Source organism: Telmatherina bonti (assembly GCF_933228915.1).
Source record: "Telmatherina bonti genome assembly, chromosome: 13".
In the NCBI taxonomy this organism is placed as follows: Eukaryota; Metazoa; Chordata; class Actinopteri; order Atheriniformes; family Telmatherinidae; genus Telmatherina; species Telmatherina bonti.
In genome coordinates this window covers 21913213-21922708 of record NC_136611.1, presented here as the reverse complement: position 1 = coordinate 21922708, position 9496 = coordinate 21913213, and positions in this window count along the sequence as shown.

Below are 9496 nucleotides of genomic sequence, written 5' to 3'. Positions count from 1 at the left end.
GCAAGTAGAGGGTGGGCATACCTTATGTGGGTCAATAAAACATAGACGTGCTTGCAGATTTTCTATAAATTCACAGCTGCTGGAGTTTATACATCAGAGACATAGCTCCTGTCACATCCCAGTCTACAGGTAGGTACCAAGAAACAGAGATGTGAAATAAAAAGGACAACAAATTTTAACCAAATTTTAGGGAAAAATATATTTTTAACTATTTTAAATCTGCTTTTACACATCACTACAGCTATGTGTAATAACAGTATATTTGTACAGTGCGGGATTAATACACATAGGCACAAATGTTCAGGAACCTCCATCTTTTAACACATGATCACACAATATCAACTCCTGACTTCTATAATTCAGCAAATTAGTATCAACATCAAAATGCTCAAAGACTAAATAACCACTCAGCTGAGGTGGAACAGGATCAGTTTCAACAGACTAAGCACAGCGATTTTAGTTATAAAAGTCACTCCGATGATTGCATGACAGCATGCTTCTTTGATTATAGCAATGTCTATAACCAAGACAACACACTTAATGCATGTAAATAGGGCCAAAAACAAATGCATTTGCATGTTTTAAAAATGCTTTAAAGACAAAAGCGATGAAATGATCATTCTGATGTATGCTGAATAAATTATCCATTTCTTATGTACAATTTTAACATTGTTTAAGTGTCAACAATTAATTTTGTGAAGGTTTTGTTTGTTGTTGATTTTTTCAGCCTCATTCCCTCTTCAGGATCATGGATATTCCGAGGCCCAGTTTTGAAAGACCCATTCTTCTTTAATTGGAATTTCCTTCATGATGTTGCTGGATTGTAATAAATGTTGGAACCTGTTCCTTCAAGTGAACAATATGTTTTGCTTTAGTCTTTATATTCTCTTTAAAGTTGTATACAGCCAGTCCTGGCTTTAAACTCCTCCTATTTTTACATTGGGTAATCCCAACAAATAACTCTGGGTTCTTTCTGCAACAAGCTCACTCACCATCCTTACATTCATTACTTGCTATTTTAAAGCAGCCTCATATAGAAGGATGTTTGTTGTTGTAATTGCTTCTTTCTCTATTTGTTTCTTTTCTCCCTTTTTTCTTTGAGCTGCACTGGACCTATGGCTTCTACCATCCATTTTTGTGGTGATCTAAAACAATTTTATGCTCATTTATTGCTGATGCAGCATAACTGATTTTCAATCCAGTAAGCATCAATTTCAATCATCTTATGTTTTACCACGCTAAAAGAAAAACAGATCTTGAATCTCTGCATGTCTGTCAACTTCACTTTGTAACCACAGAGTTTGATCATTGGCCAAAATAGACACTGTATTTTATTTGCTGACCAATCATCAGTCACTGTGGGATGAATTTCACCTGAACCATCCAGACTGCAACCATTTTTAACTGCACTGAACAATGGTTCTGCGCATTCACTTGTGTATGTTGTAATCAGTCATATTGGGGCCTATGCTGCTGAACGTACCTGTCAATGTGTTTGGTTTTTCTATGGTAGATTTCGGTCGGCATGCAAAAGTGTGAGTCAGAAATTAAAGACGTTCTTTTATGTGTGCAGATGCAAATGAAACCACGCATGCTACTTCTGCATGCATCATATAATAAAATACATTGTAGTATCTCTGACATTCTGAACGCTATTGCCAAAATTAAAATTTTGATTTCAGTTCATCTCAACACAAATTGTGGCTATAAAGAATCAACAGAGTATTCAATACATATTCTATGTGCCAATTTCTAATTTTGAAAATAAATTTCCACAAGACAAAGAATATCCAGCTCACAGTAGAGCACCTCCTATCCTGTTCAACAAATTCAGTTCAGCTGTTTAAACTTAAGATTTGAATTCTCTAACAGCAACATAATGTAGTATTTCAGACTAGCTGGTTGTCACAAGGACCAAAAGTAAAGAAACAAAAGCAGGGATCCTCTGTGCTCCACCATTAGTGATGTTGTGTTACCCACTCTTGGGGCTCCGGCTTTGTTTTCCCATCATGCCCTTGTTGCCTGCTGGTTGGTTTAAACAAGCAGTATTCTTTTTCAGCCTTTCAATTATACCATGCCCTGTAGCAGCACCCTACACCCTCTACATACACCAAGACAGGAGCCAAGCAAGTGGGAGGAATTGATTTGAATTTGCCCACTAATGGGTGTTTTGGTGTTCCTGTGGTGTTTCTGTGTGTTTGTACTGTGATGGTCCGATTTTAACTCCTCATGAGCAGATATTTTCTACATTACACATTGTTTGGAGACTTGAGCTAATAAAGAAGAACTGGAAAAAATTAAAGACGATGCTCAGAAAGGAAACCTGAACCAACTGACAGCAGCCTGTAAACTGATAAAAATGAACAAATTCTTTGAAACATAACGGTTCAGGAATCATCATTTTTTGACAGTATTAACATTAGGCCACCACATATATAAACAGTGACGAAAATCTTACATTAACATACAACGCTTCTGGAATTACCTTTCCTAATTAATTTTATTCATTTGAGTCCTGCACAACTTAAATTGCAAAGCAGTAAAAAAAAAAAAAAAAAAAAAAAAAAAAAAACTGAAGTATTTCCGGCCCGTCTCTGATCGTCTTCTTGTCTGTGACTCCCACGGCAGTCAAATTCGGGTCAAGTTCTTCTTTTGAAAGGGTGACAGAGAGGCTGAAACCTTGCAACCACAAAAGCAGCCAGTCTAGACAAGGCCCCACAGTCCTGACCCCAGTTAGACCCTTCCCCCCTGGGGCCCTAAAGCACCTTTGTTTCCATGTTGATAAATTCCATTTCCTGTCATACTAGCAGCATAACATACACTGCAACATCAAAACTTTAGAACTTGGACCGTTGGCATCTGGCCTACATAGCAATAAGCAATGACTTTACTTTAAGTCTAGTATTTTTATTGCTATGATGTCAGAAAATGTTTATACTGTACTTATAAAATCTAGGCAACATGTATTTGTTGAAACAAACACCTCATCAAATTAAGCAATGTGGTTTGAAAGTGAAATGCTAATACTAAAGCAGACCGCTTTGTTTTAGTTTGTTTTGATTATTAAGGTAATATCACCTTGCCATACCTCATATGTAGAGATTTTCACATGGGATCCTTGGCTCCCACAGACATGTCTAGGGGGTTGAAGGCTGGTGACATGAATTATCATCTAGTCACAGAGCATAAATTAACATACAGCTTTAGACAGAGCTCTCAAGATCAGGACTCTTCTATTCAGAAGAGGGAACACAGCCTGAGACTGTGTCTGTTTAATGTATACTTGTGGCTAAGCGTTATGCTAATGTTTGAATAATCATGTGGGCAGTCTGTCACTAATTTGCTAATATGAGTAAGAATTTAAAAAAAAAAAAAAAAAAAAAAAAAAAAACTAAGAAGAATATATTCCTGACAGAAAAAAATAATAATTTTGTGTCAATAGTTCACCTGTTATCAGTTAAGATCTACTAAGATGATTTTTTTTCATTTATTGTTGGACTTTTGGTTGGCCAACACGCCTGCAGGATCACCATGTTTTTTTCTGAGATAATAACGCAGGTAATGAATGAAAGACAATAAACTTCATTATATAACGTATTTTATTCCTAATAAAACTCTTCCTTAGAAACCATCTTAATAGTTTTGAAACAAGGGATTTCTGTTTTTCATCTTTCATTTTCACTGTTGGTGCTCACAAGTAAAAAACTCAAACATACACACTAAGATACCAGTGTAGTGTTTTGCTTTCTTTCCTTCAGTGTTCCGACAGACTCCTTGTCCATCTCTCTCCATCCTCAGCCTCCCCATAGAGAGCCATGAAGTGTCTGAGTCATCTACAATTACAGTATGTATTTATAGACAGTAGAGTCAGGACCCGGGCCTTATGTGTCCATGCAAGAGTGTATGTGTGGGTGGATGGGTTTTCACAATGCCTAAAACAAGGACCTATTGTGTGATGACTCACCTCAGATAGTGGACGCTGCCACAAGGAGAGCTGACGTCACCTGTCCTGAGACAGAGTTACTGCTTGCAGCGACCTCACGCTGTTGCAGGTTAGAGATGTAAAGTGCCGCTGAATGTCTGTCATTTTTTTTTAATCACAAAGACCTCCAGCTAATTTTCTTATTTTCTGTGCACATCAAATAACTGTTTTACAACACGCATTGTGCAGAGACAGGCTTGGAAGCCATAGTTGCTCTAGCAGCCTGGTATAGGAAAGTCATTTTTATCTTCTCTCACACTCAAGCAGACTACTTTTAATTTGCAAAATATTGGTGTGTGTCCTTTTACACACAAGCATACTCTTCCATGGTGAACTCACATAGGCCCTCAATACACACAAACCTACTGCTTAGCCATTCATGTTCATATTTGAACATTTCAATTGAGAAGGCTAGAGGACCTGCAGCTGCCTGTCTCGTCTACTTGAATAAGGCGGGAGTGGCTTTTTTTCTTTTTCTTTCGTTTTTTTTTTTTTTTTATGGGGAGGGAAGGCAGGAAGACAAGAATGCACAGAATGCTTTCCCAATGAGAGATGAGGCATATTGAAAACTATATTAAATTACCCTGATTAACAATTTTGCCACGATCAGGCCAGCCGTGGGGTGCTCTGTGGGGAGGCCCAAAGACTATTCATCCCCACAGCGCCAGGGTCGAAAGGTGCCCCAAGTTCACAGGCTCAGGCCCTTTGTTATGCTAACTCTGTATCCCAAATCAGCTGCCTCCTCCATCGCCAGACACAAACACTTCCCTGAGAACTTGAGAGAAGTCGTCATTCCTCTGTTCATCTGACCCACCCTTACAGCACGCATACATGCACTCAGACACCTCCATGCACAATTCCACGTTTTTGTAAGTTGAAAGGTGGACATTTTTTTAATTAGCACTGATTTTGTGTGTCCTAAACACAGACATATTTTCTCTTTACTTTTTTCTTCAGGATAAACCGTGTTTTGTGTTAGAAAACAGGCAGGTAATTATGCTCTGCATCTCTGAAGGTACAAGCCTATCCTGAGAAAAGTCTTAACTAATTAAAACTATGTTTATAAAAATAAGTACCATGTCATGTAAAAAGCTGAAAGCCTTATGTTGCCACCCATTAGTGTCAGGGGAATGATAATCGATAAAAATTAAGCTGGGAGTTGATACAACATGTATTGGAGATCAAGAGCCAAATTCTGGTCAAACACCCTTGACCTCAGGTCAAAGTCTTTAGTGTGAACCTCCCACTTGTGGTCAATCACAGCGATCTTAACTGTGGACTCAATAGTGACAACAAAAGTGTTTTGCTTTTGCATTATATTGATGACAACACAATGCTTAAAGTAACATTTACATTTAATTTCAATTTTAACAGTTTTATTATGAGTATCTCTTCAACCATATACAATTTGGTATACATATTTTATAAATATATTTTACGTAATCTTATTTATGATAGTTTTAAAATATATTCAGTTTCCGGCATAAACCATACATACATACATACATACATACATACATACATACATATATAAATATATATATATATATATATATATATATATATATATATATATATATATATATATATATATATATATATATATATATATATATATATATATATAGTGACAAAAAGTCCTGAAAAAACATGCATTATAGTAAGATACCATTGTGTGGAAGACATTAATTGTGCACAGCCATGGTCCCGAGTTGTAGGCTTGTTCAACCTTTGTTTCTGTGCTAGCCGCTGATCCAAAACCTCAACCAGGAAAGAAAAAAAAGCATCAATGCAAATTAGATACTACAACCTGAGGAGACTTTCTTGACCCATCAAGTTCACCAAAAACAAAATAGGCAAAAACAAAACCACAGTTTTCCTTTCTCTTAAAAATACTGATTCTCCATATTAACACGGAACAGTCAGTCATATCCATGGATTAGTCTACAGTTAAAGTGCGGCATCCACACTCAGGCTGCCACAAGAGAATATAAGCACGCCTCTAATTCTGCCAGCATAATTGCCTGATTATAATGAGCTTTTCTGTCTCGCTCTCTTTCTCTCTCTCTCCCTCTAGCTCTATCTTTATTGCTCAGTGTATCTGCTGCTGTATACACACACACACATACACAGTACACCCTAATTCTGATATAAATCAGTCTTCATATGAACAGAGGGGGGGGAAAGCATTAACATTTTTTTGCTCCTATTGTGAAAAGAATTGGTGTTGTACCATCTTGAACTCAACCTGGCTTTTCCCATGAGTTCAATAGCCAGCAGAGCTTTTGAAGATGAGGGGAAAAATGAAAATATAATAACTACAACATTAAAATGTGCAGCAGTAACATCCTGCCAACACACTGCAACAATTAACTGATTAGATTTCTTTACCGGTAAAAACACTACCAGTAAGACAGGTTCATGTGTTGCCAAGATTATGCCATTGTGTCTTCCACTATGAGTTTTTCATCATTCTTTGTGTGAATCATAAATGGGAAACGAATGAAAATTTTACATTCAGCTTTCTCTTAAAATAATAAATTCTCTCAACAAATGGAGAGCTGCAAAAACAAAAACTGCCGGCTCCAAAAAAGTGAAATTGGTATTTAAACATCATGTGCTCATTTTTATATTTCAGTAAAGTCAGGCAGCTTGGCATAACTGAGTATGAGATATCAAAATCTTAGAATTTTCTTTTGTTTGGAATCCAAAAGTAATATAGTCTAATTTCTTTTACTTTTTTCTAAGTACCGAGTGTAACATGTCAGTGTTTATACAGAGGGAAAACAAGCTTTTAATACAGTCAGCATGTAATTTTTTTAAAATATTTAAATGAAAACAAAATTGCATTATGGGTGACCGCACAATACACAATTTCACTATGACAAATTAAATTTGAGGATTTTTCAGACACATTGCATGTTCGCAGCATTGTCTCTGTGTTATCTCAAATCTTATTTCTAATCTATTCAGATATCTGTTCATCCAGCACCTTATTGGAATTTTTAACTATGGTAAGCACAGTCCTACCAGATTAGAATATGTAGATGCAAATACTTAAACATTTGATACCTCTGCTGCTGTCATTGTAAAGTGAAACATATCCACAAAATATATTTTTTGCATGTCACAGGAAAAAGTGTACACGCCACATAGTGTTACTAACTTTGGAGTCGTTATTATTCTGTCGGCAATGTTTTCACTTTGGCTATAGCATGCATCACCTTGTTCCACTGGGATTTGTTCTTCCATCCCTTTAAAGCTGTCTAAACCCGGACGCAGGCTAAATGAGCATGCCCACTCATGAATGCCTCTGCTTAATTACGATCCCTGATGGAAAACCTGCTCTGGGAGAAGCCGAAACACGGTCATGAGTTAGGGTTTTTTTTCTTTCTTCAAGACAACAAAACGGATGTGTTCAAGTATGTATGTGTGTTATTAACTGTAATAGGTGCATTTTTCATACTTTTAATAAAAAACAAAGTCACCCTTGCAATTGTTTCATTTACAGAAATTAAATTTTACATATTGAATTGAGACTACAATAGCTTGTGTTGATATGTCGGATCAGAGGCACTATTACATCTGAGACTGACATCTAATAGCAACAGTGGTTTGGATTGACATTTACATACCATGTGTAGGAGTTCTTTAAATATTAGCTGCAGTGAACATGGGAACAAATTAATATTGAGGGAAAAAAATAAACCTTACTTGCACATAACTGACAGTTGGTTCAAGTAAAATGTTGTTTTCTCTCATGTCAGAAAAAAAATAAAAATTATACTTATATATGTGTGTAGGGCTGATGGGCATAAAATTTGTTTTAATATTTAACCAGTAGAAAAAAAAGGTTTGTTGACTGGTTTGACTGCAAGAGAGCAGAAAACCTTATTGTATGATTACAAAATACTTCCAAAAGTTGGCCGAAATATTTTTAAAACATTTGCTAAATTATTATAGTAAACGTTAAGTAGTAAATGTCTTTGCGGTATATGTATGCTTAACCAAATGTACGCCGAGAATACCACAATGATCCATTGAAGCAAAATGCTTCCAGTTTCTGTGGAGGAACTCTACATGGTATATAAATTTTTCAGTATTATTTGCATTTGCATTGTAATTTGCATGCCTTTAGATTAGAGAGAATGAAAAAGGAGGCGTTGCACCAAAGAGAATTACATTCTGAACCATTTTCAGTCCTGCTGGTGAGGAGCTGACATAGATTTCTGTTCTATTTCCTCCTCTGCTTCGAGGTATACTGCTGAGATCAGTGACACACATTTCAAACTGTTGTTTGATTAATAAAAGAAGGAAGCGATGTATAATGCTCAGCAGCACTCATCCACAAAAAGCCGTGCCATTAAAAATTAATTATGACATTCAACAATGAGTTTGCTTGATTGACTTGACTGAGATTTTTACTGTAATATTCTCATCGTCTTTAAATTTTAAGGCATGTGAGCTGAAGCTCAAAAGGACCAGTAGGCACGGAGGAGATGTCATATGGATTAAACACTAGGAATGGCTGTGAAACTCTCAGAGTACACTGAAGATCCTGGCTATTATGTTTCATCTAAAAATAACAAGCCTGACTAAAAAGAACAGACAACACTGAATAAGAAAAGAATAAAGAAACACAGGCTCCAGAGAGCAGAGAGTTCAAACAGCGGCAGTCATAGTGCTGAGTGTGAAGTGGAACAGAATGAGAAGAATGTACAGTGCAACACTTCCTTCAATTATAAATAAAAAAGAAACCAGTTTGAAATGTATGGAATAACCCAGATACTGAAATAAAACCGTGTTGGTGTCTCTTTAGAGACACTTTTGTTAAATAGCATCCTTCTCTCAAAATCCTCGATTTTATTTGTGTAGAATTTTCCCCCTTTATGTTAATGTGTGAAGCACATTCATTGTTGACATCATTATTAGTAAACAATCAGTTGAAATAGCTTTTCTTGTATTTGAATGAAATGGACAAAAGAGCAGGTTGAGGCGGTTTGCTGGCATACTACTGCAGTTTATGTGTGTGTCTCTGTGCCATAAGAGGCTAGCACGGTGCATTAAGGGGGCGGGGGAGGTATCCCTGCAATAAGGGAGGAGGGCTTAGACAATATGCAAATAAAGCCAAGCCCATTTGTGTCCACATGTTGATAAACTTGTCATTCGGCACATGAACTGTTGGGGAAAACACACAACCATAAATGTCTCGTCTATGCTGTGTGTAAACATCTTGCACCTGATTGTATCCTGAACCATAACAAGTTCCAACTTATGCCAACATCATGTAACTTTAAACAACTTCCATTTAAAATTTTCCTACCTGTTGTTCTTTTTATAATAACTAATATACAGTATGTGCAGATCTGACACACACACACACACATATATATATATATATATAGAGAGAGAGAGAGAGAGAGAGAGAGAGAGAGAGAGAGAGAGAGAGAGAGAGAGAGAGATAGATAGATATAGATATATATAGATATAGATATAGCTGAACTTAAAGTCAGT